Source organism: Gossypium hirsutum, chromosome A04 (genome assembly GCF_007990345.1).
Source record: "Gossypium hirsutum isolate 1008001.06 chromosome A04, Gossypium_hirsutum_v2.1, whole genome shotgun sequence".
Taxonomy (NCBI): Eukaryota; Viridiplantae; Streptophyta; class Magnoliopsida; order Malvales; family Malvaceae; genus Gossypium; species Gossypium hirsutum.
In genome coordinates, this window is record NC_053427.1 from 77652795 (window position 1) to 77667273 (window position 14479).

Sequence of the window (14479 nt, forward strand, 5' to 3'; positions counted from 1 at the left end):
ATTCCAAACACTTTTTCTTTTTAAAATTTTTGCTTTCTTCTTTTACTCGAGTTATAGTGAGGATGAAAGGACTTGGTAATCAGATAGTCCTAGCCCATCAACCCTGTCTCCAGTTTTGGTGACAGAGAAGGTTTATCCTTGCACCACCAAGTAGTAGGAACTACAGATAGTTCTGGCTGTCTAAGGAATAAAACTTCCCAATTTTGCGTACGAGTTCTCTATCCCAAAGAGGTCGCATTGACTATGCGAAACCACCAACGATAGCTTCCTTCTTCAGATTCATGCGCTGAAGGTTGGGTTCCACTTACCATTGCACCCTTTCTTCTGTAGTCTGCTCAAGGATTACAAGATTGCACCTAACCAAATCTCATTCTTTTTTTGGTGGATCACTATGATGTTCCCTTGCTTGTCATTTTTTAGCATTTCTATCAATTGAAGGGCCATAATCTGGAGATCTCGTTGGGGTTCTATTACTTGTCTCATCACAAGAAGGTGAAGACGATTATCGTGAATTAATGCTCCAATCTTTGTTTGAACCGGGGGAAGTATGTCTGAGTTTGCAGCATATTTGGTAAGGACTTTGGGTTCCCAATAAAGTGGTCTTTGTCGAGCTAGGACGTGTGCTCGTTCCAGCGAACCCTTCCCACAGATGAAGCTGTGACCCAGTTTCGAAGGCTTTACACTGGGCGCCTGTTGGTTTTGGAGGATCTTATCATAGCGAAAAATGTTTTTTAGTATTGCATGGAGGGTTACAGCCCCAACGAATGGAGGCCTGGTAATAATGTGGAGCTCACCTAGTTTTTTGGTGCACTACCGAAGAACTGTATGTGGCCTTATGACTTTTTTGAAGAGGTAGGTCAGATATTATGGGGTGCCGCTGAGGAACCAATGAATTTTTTCTTTGAGTTGAAGCTTTGTCCATTTGCTCTTACCGAGTATTCGTAGGGGGAAGGTGGTAGGTAGAATGTTAATTTGTTATCTACTTCCACTAATCATAGGGTTGTTACTAGTGCAGAGATCAATCACAGCTCTAAGGATAGTTCAAGTGAGACTAACAATATCACTTGCAAGATCAATGAGGCTATAAAATTTACTTCTTTGATAAGTGGTGCTCGCCAGAAGCGTAAGACTATTGCAGAGGTAGTACGCATCAGTTCTTCGAGTGAAAAGGAAGGGAATAATGAACAATTGAAGCGACATAATAAGAGAAGGGCAGACCCTGTTAGTTTTATTGCTGCAGTGGTTGAAGCTTCAAATTCTCCAAGTTCTCTACTGGTGAGCTTGTCAATTGTTCCCCTTATTAGCTCGCTGAATGCTATTGATGAGGATACTCCCCTACCTGCCCTTTGTGCCTCTTCTTCTGTGCCTATTGTTAGAGGAACTACCGTTGGGAGTAATGGATGTTCATTTTAGTGGTGCAAAGATTCGAGCTCGCAGGGGTACCCTTATAACCCTGATGACGTGGCCCTTGGATGGGAAGCTTCTGTGCTAGAGGCTGCGAGGCTAAGCAACACACGAATACCCCCAGCATCAAGCCTGTCTTCATCTTTGCGATTCTTGCTTTCTGAGGCTAATGTAATTAGGTTGCGGTATGAAGGGGCCTGTTAGAAAGAGCTCGTAGAGACTAATACAGAGTTGGCAGAAGTTCGCGAGCTGTATCATAAGATAAGAGAGAAAAATGAGGTTATCTGTAACACTCCTAACCCGTATTCGTCGTCAGAACAAGGTTACAAAGCATTACTAGAATTTACAAAATAATTTCACGTGATTCATGTCATTTACTGTGTATATCTTAAACTAATCATATTGTCCCTTATATAGACTCTCAAGGCTAATTTTAAACATTCAAATCGAATCGGGACTGAATCAGAAACTCAGAAAAGTTTTCACGAAATTTTAAATTCTTTTTTTAGATGTAGGGTACACACGCCCGTGTGACCATAGGACATGCCTGTGCTATTGGCCGTGTCCAACCTCGTGTAACTCTCAGACTTGTCCCTCACGGCCAGCCACACGCCAGTGTGCTAGGCCGTGCGATCAATTTAATTTTCTATAATTAGGTGTAGGTTTCACACGGCCAAGACACATGCTCATGTTCTAGGCCATGTGTTACATACAGCTGAGACACACGCCCGTGTCCCTACCCGTATGCCGAATTCTAAGCATTCTGTTTCTCAAATTTAATATGCAAGGGACACATAGCTAAACCACATGCCTATGTGCCAGGCCGTGTGTCACACACGGTCAAGACACATGCCCGTGTGTCTACCTGTGTGGACAAAATAAAGCCATTTCCTAGCTTTATTTCTCACCCAAAAGTTGCCATCAACCTACACCAACACTTACACAAATATATCAACCAATTCCAAATATTAAACCACACAAAAAACATTAACATGTATGATAGAACATAACCTATATTCATATAGCCAAACTTATCTTTTTGTTAAGGCATATAGTTTACCTTAATTTAATTTAACCATACCATAAACATATATATTAGCATGATATTACTTTATAGTATATACCAAATCAAACATTACTAGCCATACTAATGGCTAGATTACAAACATCCATTTACAAGCCATCATTTGGTCAAGTTAACTTATACATGCCATTATACCAAAATAAGTTTACTATTTATACCAAAACGAACTAGTGGATAGTGTGATGATGCTCTGACTGATTTCCAACCTTTACGAGTTCTCGGGCACTATAAAATAGAGAAAATAAAACCTAGTAAGTAATTTATGCTTAGTAAGTTCGTATAACAAGAATTAAACTTACCAATCACAATTACTACAATAAGCATACGATAACACACTTTCCAACAAATTGGCAATTTGCCTAATCACATACGCTCAAATAAGCAAGTTAGTCACATAATTCACATGTACATCAAATAAGCATAGATGAGCTCATCATGTTACAAACTTTCAAGTATTTCAGGAATATTCGAGATATATAATTCATTTGATCTCATAGTTTCTCATTTCAGGAATTTATCCGTTGAATCATTGAAATTTTGATGGATACTAAGGTAGTACACACAAGGTGTACAAAACTGTAAACCATCAACTTATAATCAGGGGTATCTATTACTACACTTAATCAGGGAGCATACTATTGAGCCACATATCAGGATGCTCAATTGAGCCATGTAACAGAACACCTATCTGGGTTAAACAGGAAACTCATAAGAGTTTTATTTAGGGAGTTCATAGAGCTTAAAAGATAACTCCGGAGAGTTAATATTAGGGAGTACTAGATAAGGTAACAGGGAGTTCAAGCGAGCCATGTCAGGAAGCCCATAAGAGCTTATATTAGGACGCTCACATAGAGCTGCGTTTGTGTCTGTATTATATGTTGCATTACAACTGATCGAATTATATAACAGTACGCTTACACAGAGCTACGGTAATGTGTAAGACATGCTAAATCACTACTAATTAGGATGCTCGCAGGAACTATATATCAGGATGCTCGAGAGGGCTATAATAGGATTGCTCGTCTGAGCTATTTTTCTGTTCGCAACATATGCAGGATGTCATTCCATAAGGGAAATCACATATATCCATCAAATTTCTTAATTCAATCGGAACTTGGCATATATTAAAGCAATATCGGGCATATAATTTATTTCATACTCTAAGCATTTATATAATTCATCCAAATACAACATTCATTTTCAAACATATTAGCATGAAAAATAAAGTTACACGAACTTACCTTGATACTTGTTCATAGATGAAAACTTACTAATCTGAAACTTTTTCTTTTCTTTGATCTAGCTTCGAATTTGAGTTGTTCAAATCTATATAAATGAATTTAATCATTAGTTTGTTACATTTCACATTCAATTGGATTCAATTTACACTCTAGGAAAAATTACCATTTTGCCCTTAAACTTTTCATAAATTTTAATTTCGTCCCTAGGCACAGAAAATGAAATTCATGCAATTTAATCCTTATTCCAAGCCTAACTAAATTTTACATGTTACAATAACAGCCCATGAATTTAACAAAAATCAAAATTTTTCCATGGGTTTTTACCATTTTTTAATTTAGTCCCTAAATCATGATTTAATCAAAATTTCCTTTTGTAAAAGTTGTTTATCTATCAACAACCTTTCATTTTATACCATAAATTTCAAATTTTTAGATTATTCATCCATGGAAAAACTTTATTACTTTGATAATTTTTCAAATTAATCCCCAAAAGAAATAGATTAAACTATCCCAATCTCAAAAATATAAAAATTATTAAAAACGTGACAAGAAAACATACCTAGTTAAGCTTGATTAGTTTAGGGTTTTCATATAACTTGGGGATGAAGATGATGAAAATAGGATGATATTTTCTATTTATTTAGTTATCATCTTTTAATTTTTTCATTTCCAATTTAGTCCTTAGCCTTTTCTAATTTTTTCATGGATGAATCACAAAAAATATCTATTAACTTTTCTTTAATGATATAATTACCATATAAGGACCTCAAGTTTTGAATTCCATAACTATTTGATCCTTTTAGCTACTAGAATTTAACTTTTGTATTTTATGCAATTTGGTCCTTTCCATAATTAAGCACGTAATCAGTAAAATTTTCTTATCAGAATTTTTATATGACATTCCTATCATAAAGAAGACCATACAATAATATTAAGATAAATTTTATTTCTGACTCGGAGTTGTGGTCCCGAAATCAGTGTTCCAATTTCATTGAAATTGTGTTGTTACAACTCTCTCCCCTTAAGAATTATGGTCCTCGAAAATCTTACCAGTAAAAAGATTTGGGTATTGCTTTCGCATGGTATCCTCTGGTTCCCAGCTAGCTTCTTCAATCCCATGTCATTGCCAAAGAACTTTCACTAATACTACCTTTTTATTTCTTAACTCTTTTATTTCACGTGCTAGGATTTTAATCGGTTCCTTACTGTAAGTCATATTAGGTTGAATCTCAACTTCTTTTGGAGAAATAACATGTGAAGGATCTAACTGATATCGTTGTAACATAGACACATGCAAAACATTATGAATCCGATCAAGTTCTTGTGGTAATGCTAACCGATATGCAAGAGGTCCAATTATATCTGTGATTTCATATATTGCCCGATGAACCATGGACTCAATTTTCCTTTACGGCCAAACTGGAGAACTTTTTCCCAAGGAGATACTTTCAAGAATACCTTGTCACTAGCTAAAATTCTATTTCTTTCTGTTTAAGATCAGCATAAGGCATTTGACGATCAGAGGTTGCTTTCAAACTGTCCTGAATCACCTTTACCTTTTCTTCTATTTCACGAATCAAGTCAACTCCATGTATCTTTTTCTCGTTGAGCTCTAAATAATACAATGGATTTCTACATTTTCGACCATACAAAGCCTCGTACAGTGCCATTTTAATGCTGGACTGATAGCTATTATTATAAGCAAAATTAACTAAAGGTAGATACTTTTCCCAGTTACCTTCAAATTCAAGCACACAACACTGAAACATATCTTCTAAAATATGTAAAACACGTTTGGATTGTCCATCAGTTTGAGGATGGAATGTGGTATTGAAATGTAACTGTGTACCCAAAGGTTCTTGCAACTTATTCCGGAATCGGTATGTAAACCTAGGATCTCTATCAGAAATAATGGAAGCCGACACTTTATGCAATCTGATAATCTCTGAAACATATCATTCAGCCAATCTATCAAAGGAAAAATCCATATGTACCAGAATAAAGTGTGCAAACTTTGTTAACCGATCAACAATTACCCAAATAGTATTTTATTTCTTCGGAGACAGGGGTAACCTTGATACAAAGTCCATGGTAATTCTTTCCCATTTTCATTCCGGTATTGTAACTGGCTGTAATAATCCCGAAGGAACTTGATGTTTAGCTTTTACTTGCTGACATATTAAACATTTAGTTACAAATTCAGAAATATCCTGTTTCATTCCCGACCACTAGTACATCTTTTTCAAGTCATTGTTCATTTTATTACTACTAGGATGAATAGACATCTTACCATTATGAGCTTTATATAAAATCTTCTGTACCAATTTCGAGTTCTTCGATTTACATATTCTGCCTCTAAATAACAAACAACCATCAAAACCAATCTGAAATTCTGAATCAGAATTCAACTCACACTGTACCCGTTTAGCTCGTAGTTCATCATCATTTTTCTGAGCTTCAAAAATCTGCTGCAAAAATGTCGGTCTAGCTTTTAACTCAACTATGATTGAACCATCTTCAGATATCAACAATCGGATATTCATTGCTCGCAAAACAAATAGGGGTTTTCTACTTAGAGCATTTGCAACCACATTAGCTTTTCCCGGATGATAATCAATAACCAAATCATAATATTTTAACAGTTCAAGCCACCTGCGGTGTCTCAAATTCAGGTTTTTTTGTGACATCAGATACTTCAAGCTCTTATGATCAGTAAAAATGTGACATCTTTCACCAAACAGATAATGCTGCCAAATTTTCAGTGCAAATACAATGGCTGCCAATTCAAGATCATGTATCGGGTAATTTCTTTCATGTGGTTTTAGTTGTCTTGAAGCATAGGCTATTACTTTACCTTCTTGCATCAATACACAACCTAAACCATTTAACGATGCACCACTATAAATTATAATTTCCTTATCTGATTTAGGATGAACTAACACAGGTGCTTCTGTTAATAAAGCTTTCAATTTGTTAAAACTCTGCTGACATTTTTCAGACCATTCAAATTTCACATCTTTCTGCAATTATCGTGTAAATGGATAAGCTATCATTGAAAATCCTTTAACAAATCTTCGATAATACCCTGTTAGTCCTAGAAAACTTCTTACTTCAGACTCGTTTTTCGGTGGCTTCCAATTAACAATGGCTGAAATTGTATTCGGATCCACCCTGATACCTTCTGCAGATACTATATATTCGAAAAAACCAACTTCCCGTAGCCATAATTCACATTTACTGAATTTGGCATATAATTGTTTCTCATACAGAGTTTGCAACACTATTATCAAATGTTTGGCATGGTCATTTTCATTTCGAGAATATACCAGAATATCGTCAATAAATACCACCAAAAACCTGTCTAAATACGGTCTGAAGATTCTGTTCATCTGATCCATAAATACCGCAACTGCATTGGTCAAACCAAATGGCTTTACAAGAAACTCATAGTGCTTGTACCAAACGGCATTACAACCGGAACGAAGCTTAATTTTTGAAAATACAATAGCACCTTTCAACTGGTCAAATAAATCATCAATTCAAGGCAATGGATACTTGTTCTTTATGGTGACTTTGTTAAGTTGTCTCTAATCTATACGTAATCTCAACGATCTATCTTTCTTCTTTACAAATAGAATCAGTGCACCCCAAGGTGAGAAGCTGGGTCGAGTAAAGCCTCTGTCAATCAATTCTTGCAACTGTGCTTTCAACTTTTTTAATTCAGTAGGAGCCATTCTGTAGGTGCTATGGATATTGGTATTGTCCCCGGAACAAGATCTAGAGAGAACTATACTTCTCTTACTGGTGGTAAGACAGGTAATTTCTTTGGAAGTACATCAGAAAATTCACAAACAACTAGCATTTACTGAATTTTCAACCCAGATATTTTAGTATCCAACACATATGCAAGATAAACATCATGCCCCTTTCTGACATATTTCTATGCTGATATTGCTGAAATCATATTGGATAGCCCATCCAATTTATCAGATTCAACATGGAGTAACACACCATTCTGACATTTCAACACAATATATTTCTATTTACAATTTACCACTACATCATGTTGGGTTAGCTAGTTCATTCCCAAAATCACATCAAATTCATCAAATAGCAATAGCATTAAATCAACCGAGAAACAATAATCCTTTACCATCAACAGGTAATTTTTACAAACTTTATCAACCATAACATACTGGCCCAAGGGGTTTGAAAAGTTTAACCACAAATTCAATGAATTCAACAGGTAATTTTTTAGCAGACACTAAATTTGGGCATATATATGAATGCGTTGAACTAGAATCAATCAAAGCAGTAATATCAGTATCAAGTAGAAAGAATGTACCAGTTATGATGTCTGGTGCAGAAGCATCCTCTCTAGCAGTAATAGAATATGTCATTGCCGGTGCTCGTGCATCAGATTTAACTGTTTTATCCCTTGTAGTTGAGGTAGATGATTGTGATTTGCCCATAAATATTTTACCAGAAATTCGGGCTTCTCTCTCTGCTTGTTTCTTTTCTTTACTTAATTTCCCGGCTTTGTGTGCTTGACCGGCTAACACCAAAAATTCTCTCAATTTAAGAATTCCTATCAATAACTTAATATCTTCATTTAATCCTTCTTCAAAATGTTTGCATATATCAGCTTCGGTTGAAACCCATTCTTTGACATACTTGCTCAATCTAACGAATTCTCGTTCATATTCAGATACAGTCATGTTTCCCTGTTTGAGATCTAAAAATTCTTTCTTTTTCTGATCAAGAAATCTCTGACTAATATATTTCTTTTTGAATTCAGTCTGGAAAAATTCACATGTAACATTTTCTCTCAATACCACAGAAGTTATGGTGTTCCACCAATGATAAGTTGTGTCTTTCAATAATGACACTGCACATTTCAAACACTCTGCTGGTGTACACGATAATTCATCTAAAACTCGGATGGTATTTTCCAACCAAAGCTCAGCCCTTTCTAGATTATCATCGACAGTAGCCTTAAACTCCTCTACCCCAACTTATAGATTTTATCTACCAGAGGCTTACCAGTTCTAATAGGTTCAGCATATTGTGGCCTCTCAGGAACCGGTTGAGGAACATGAGGGGGAGGTTGTTGTACAGCAGGATTTGTTCTCATAAATCCTGAAAACCATTCATTTATCATTTGGAAGAAGGCTTCTTTTGCCTCCTCACCTCGGCCCTCAGATTCAAGCTTTCTACTACTAGATGCAGCTCTTTGAATTGAAGTTGGAGCATTGCTCTTAGCTTCCTAAGATTCATTTCTAGCTTGATTGGATGACATTATTATATGGAAACATATTTAAAATGGTCAGGAGATATCACACTATCATAATTTATATAATTGCATGTATCTTGCTACGTTAGTCTGAGAATCGATTAAACCGTAGCTTTAATACCAATAAATGTAACACGGCTAACCCGTATCCGTCACCGGAGCAGGGTTACAGAGCATTACTAAAGTTTACAAAATAATTTCACGTGATTCATGTCATTTACTGTTTATATCTGAAACTAATCGTATTGTCCCTTATATAGACCCTCGAGGCCAATTTTAAACATTTGAATTGAATCGAGACTGAATTGGAAGCTCAGAAAAGTTTTCACAAAATTTTAAATTCTTTTTTTAGATGCAGGCCACACATGCTCGTGTGACCATAGGACATGCCTGTGCTACAGGCCGTGTCCAACCCCGTGTAACTCTCAGACTTGTGCCACATGGCCAACCACACGCCAGTATGTTAGCTTGTGCGATCAATTTAACTTTCTATAATTAGGTGGAGGTTTCATACGGCCAAGACACATGCCCGTGTTCTAGGCCATGTGTTACATATAGCTAAGACACACGCCCGTGTCTTTACCCGTGTGCCGAATTCTAAGCATTCTGTTTCTCAAATTTAATATGCACGGGACACATAGCTAAACCACATGCCCATGTTCTAGGTCGTGTGTCACACACGGTCAAGACACACGCCTGTGTGTCTACCTATGTAAACAAAATAAAGCCATTTCCTAGCTTTATTTCTCACCCAAAATTTGCCATCAACCTACACCAACACTTACACAAATATATCAACTAATTCCAAATATTAAACCATACAAACAACATTAACATGTATGATATAACATAACCTACATTCATATAGTCAAACTTACCTTTTGTTAAGGCATATAGTTTACCTTAATTTAATCTAACCATACCATACACATATATATTAGCATGATATAACTTTATAGTATGTACCAAATCAAACATTACTAGCCATACTAATGGCTAGATTACAAACATCCATTTACAAGCCATCATTTAGCCAAGTTAACTTATACATGCCATTATACAAAAATAAGTTTACTATTTATACCAAAAAGAACTAGTGGATAGTGTGATGATTCTCCGACCGATTTCCAACCTTTGCGAGCTCTCTAGCACTGTAAAACAGAGAAAATGAAACCTAGTAAGCAATTTATGCTTAGTAAGTTCGTATAACAAGAATTAAACTTACCAATCACAATTACTACAATAAGCATACAATAACATGCTTTCCAAAAAATTGGCAATTTGCCTAATCACATACACTCAAATAAACAAGTTAGTCACATAATTCACATGTACATCAAATAAGCATAGATGATGTAACACCCCTTACCAGAGTCCGAGGTCAGGACTGGACACGAGGCATTACCATACTTAACCACATGCATACATTCGTTTCCTAGTCACCAAGACTTGATTAAATTTAAAACTCTTTCGAACTCTGTTTAGACTCCTTAAAGTGGGCCTACGAAGTCTCAAACTTTCCTTGGAAACCAACTCGGGTCCTTAAACCGACTAAATAAAAATGACTCTTAAAACAGGGCACATGCCCGTGTGGCCATTATAACATGGCCGTATTGATGGCCCGTGTGACACACACGGCCTAAGCATCTAGGGACATGCTCGTGTCCCAAACTCGTGTGAATTAAATTCTAAATTCAAACCTATAGTGGTTTTCACACGGCCTGTCACACGCTCGTGTCTATGGCTCGTGTCCCTCACATGGCCATGACACGCCCGTGTCCTAGCCCGTGTCTAAAAATCTTGACATTCTGTTTCCAACGTTAGCGTCCAATTTAAGGAACACGTCCAAGGCACATGCTCGTGTGCTAGGCCGTGTCCTTCACACGGCTGAGATACACAGCCGTGTCTCTAGTCGTGTGTTTACTACCATGCATACCGACTTGCAAAATTTACATGCAGGGGACACACGGCCGGACACCACGCCTATGGGGCTGGCAGCGTGTCACATACGGCCTAGACACACGCCTGTGTGTCTACCAGTGTGGACAATATAAGGCTATTTACCAAGCCTTATGCCGCCCTGAAACAAAATTGAATACCAACCAACATTTCAAAGTCGAATTTAGTATGGGTTCTTAACCAACAACCATTGCTAAGGCCTATAAACATTTCACATTCGTAAAAGACTATCTTGCATCCATATAATGACTTACTATATTAGCCATTTTCCTAGCCTTATACAAAATGAGTCAAATGTTAAAACAAGCCAACACCTTTGGCCCTAAAACAATTTGACACAAAAATAAAATCAAAGGTTCTTATAAATGCCATGATCAAAAAGATAAAACTAGCTATACCAAGTGCTTCAAGGATAGTGTGACTGGTTTCAACTATGTAGGCGACGATCCTCGAACTACTTCGGCGGCACTATAAGAAAAGGGAAAGGAAAGAGGGTAAGCATGGGAGCTTAGTAAGTACATATATGCAAATAAGTGTAATTAGAAACACATTCGCCAAACAATGGCTTATCATACTTAAGTGATATATCATTTTAACCTCACTATCTTGCTCTTCCTTCTTTTACGCATACCTACTACATCTCATCACATGCTAAGTTCTTCATTCGAAAGTTTGGTATACATACTTATAATTACCCGTAAAATAATTCAAGTTTATTCTCTCTATTGACATATCTGATTGGAAGTATCGTCAATCCATTCATTGAGTTACCCCTTTTTGAACACTCGAAAATATCAATGAATACACGGATATTTTACTCTTAAGTACTATACAAGTAGCCAAAGCTATCTCTTACTTTGTAATAATTGCATATTTGAGCTACTCACGGGCCTTTTCACTAAGTCAGTGCCTAGACCCCATAGCTCTGTCATGTAATGCCCGCTCATTGAGCTGCTCACGGGTCTGCGCACAAAGTCAGCACCCGGACCCACATTACACAATTCATTTATCTAATTAACTCAGACTCAACTCATGAGTTCAGGCCACTCAATTTTTCATGACTTATATTTTATATCCTACACTATTTTTGAGGTTCGATGGGATCTCGTGTCTAACCTAATGTTGTGGCACTTGTTCATAATGTGGATTACTCTTATTTTGCATAATTTATACTTTCATGGTATCGAGTAAGATTATGATACATAAAAAAAAAGACATTTAAAAGTAAGCTACAATAACACATTATTTACATATGTACTTACCTCGACACAAAATGATGGGAACGAGCCTAATCCTCGTAAATTTTGTTCTTCCCTCTATCAAGACCCGAATCACGTTTCTCTTGATCTAAAATGTCGTAAATTAGCTTATTTAATACAAAATTCATTCAATTCAACTTAAGACTCATACTTTGGTAAAATGACCGTTTTGCCCTTGAACTTCGCAAAAGTTACGATTTTACCCCTAAGCCCAAAAATTAATTTTGATAAAATTTCCTTATTAGCCAAGCCTAACTGAATTCATTTTATAACTATAGCATCCCAAAGTTCTCATTATTTCACACATTTATCACCTATTTAATAGCTTATGAAAAAATGGTTCTTAGTTAGGGTTTCCATGAAATCTACTTCACAAAAGTTGTTTATTTCACAACCATAACTCATTTTATTCCATAAAATTTCAAAAAAAAAACATGAATACTCTCATGGAAAAACCCTAGATTTTCAACCATTTTACAAATTAGTCCCCTTGTTAGAAAGCTCATTCTACAAAGGGTTCAAAAGTACAAAAATCACTAAGAATAACCTTCTAAAGGACTTACTTGCAAGAGGTACAAATGGCTGATATTTTGAGCTCTCTAAACCCCCCTTTTTTTTCTAAAAAATTAGTGGAGAAGATGACACTATAGCTTCTCTTTCTTTTATTTTTTTATTTTAGTCAAATAAGTTACCAAAAGCTCCCCTAACCTAGTCAACATGCCTCAATTTGTACCCTATGGCCGGCCAAGCTTCTTTTAAGGGTCTATTTAACCTTTAAAGACCTTCAATTATGGTTCTATAGCTATTTGACACCCTTAGCTATCAAAATAGGACTTTTGCACTTTATGCAATTTAGTCCTTTTTTCGCGATTAAGCTCACAAACGCTAAAATTAATTCACCAAAATTTTCATGCACCTTTGTAGACATGCCGTCACACATAAAATAATATTAAAATAATTTCTCTGGCTTTGAAATAGTGGTTCCGAAACCACTTTTCCCACTAGGCCTAAAATCAGGCTGTTACAGATAAGCTCATCATGTTCCAAACTTTCAAGTATTTCAGGAATATTCAAGATATATAATTCATTTGATCTCATAGTTTCTCATTTCAGGAATTTATCCATTGAATCATTGAAATTTCGATGGATACTCAGGTAGTACACTCAAGGTGTACAAAACTATGAACCTTCAACTCATAATCAGGGGTACCATTAGGGCATTTAATCAGGGAGCACACGCTTGAGGCACATATCACGATGCTCAATTGAGCCATGTAACAGAGTACTTATCCTGGCTAAATAGGAAACTCATAAGAGTTTTATTTAGGGAGCTCATAGAGCTTAACAGATAACTCCGGAGAGTTAATATCAGGAAGGACCGGAAAAAGTAACAGGGAGTTCAAGCGAGCCATGTCAAGAATCCCATAAGAGCTTATATCAGGACACTTACGTAGAGCTGCATTTGTGTCCACATTAAATGCTGGATCACAACTGATCGATTCATATAGCAGGACGCTCACACAGAGCTGTGGTAATGCGCAACACATGAAAAATCACTACCGATCAGAATGCTCGCAGGAGCTATATAGCAGGATGCTCGAGAGGGCTATAATAAGATTTCTCGTCTGAGATATTTTTCTGTCTGCAACATATGCAGGGCTTCATTCAATAAGAGAAATCACATATATCCATCGTATTTCTTAATTCAATCGGAACTTGTCATATATTCAAGCAATATGAGGCATATAATTTATTTCATAATCTAAGCATTTATATAATTCATCCAAATACAAAATTCAATTTCAAACATATTAACATGCAAAATTAAGTTACACGAACTTACCTCGATACTTGTTCGTATACGAAAATCTACTAATTCGAAACTTTTTCTTTTCCTCGATCTAGCTTCGAATTTGAGTTGTTCAGATCTATATAAATGAATTTAATCATAAATTTGTTAAATTTCACATTCAATTGGATTCAATTTACTCTCTAGGAAAAATTATCATTTTGCCCCTAAACTTTCTAAAAATTTTAATTTCGTCCCTAGGCTTGGAAACTGAAATTTGTGCAAATTCCAAGCCTAACTGAATTTTACATGTTACAATAAAATCCCATGAATTTAACAAAAATAAAAATTTTTTCGTGGGTTTTACCATTTTTCAATTTAGTCCTTAAATCATGATTTCATCAAAATTCCCTTTGTAAAGGTTGTTTATTTATCAACAACCTTTCATTT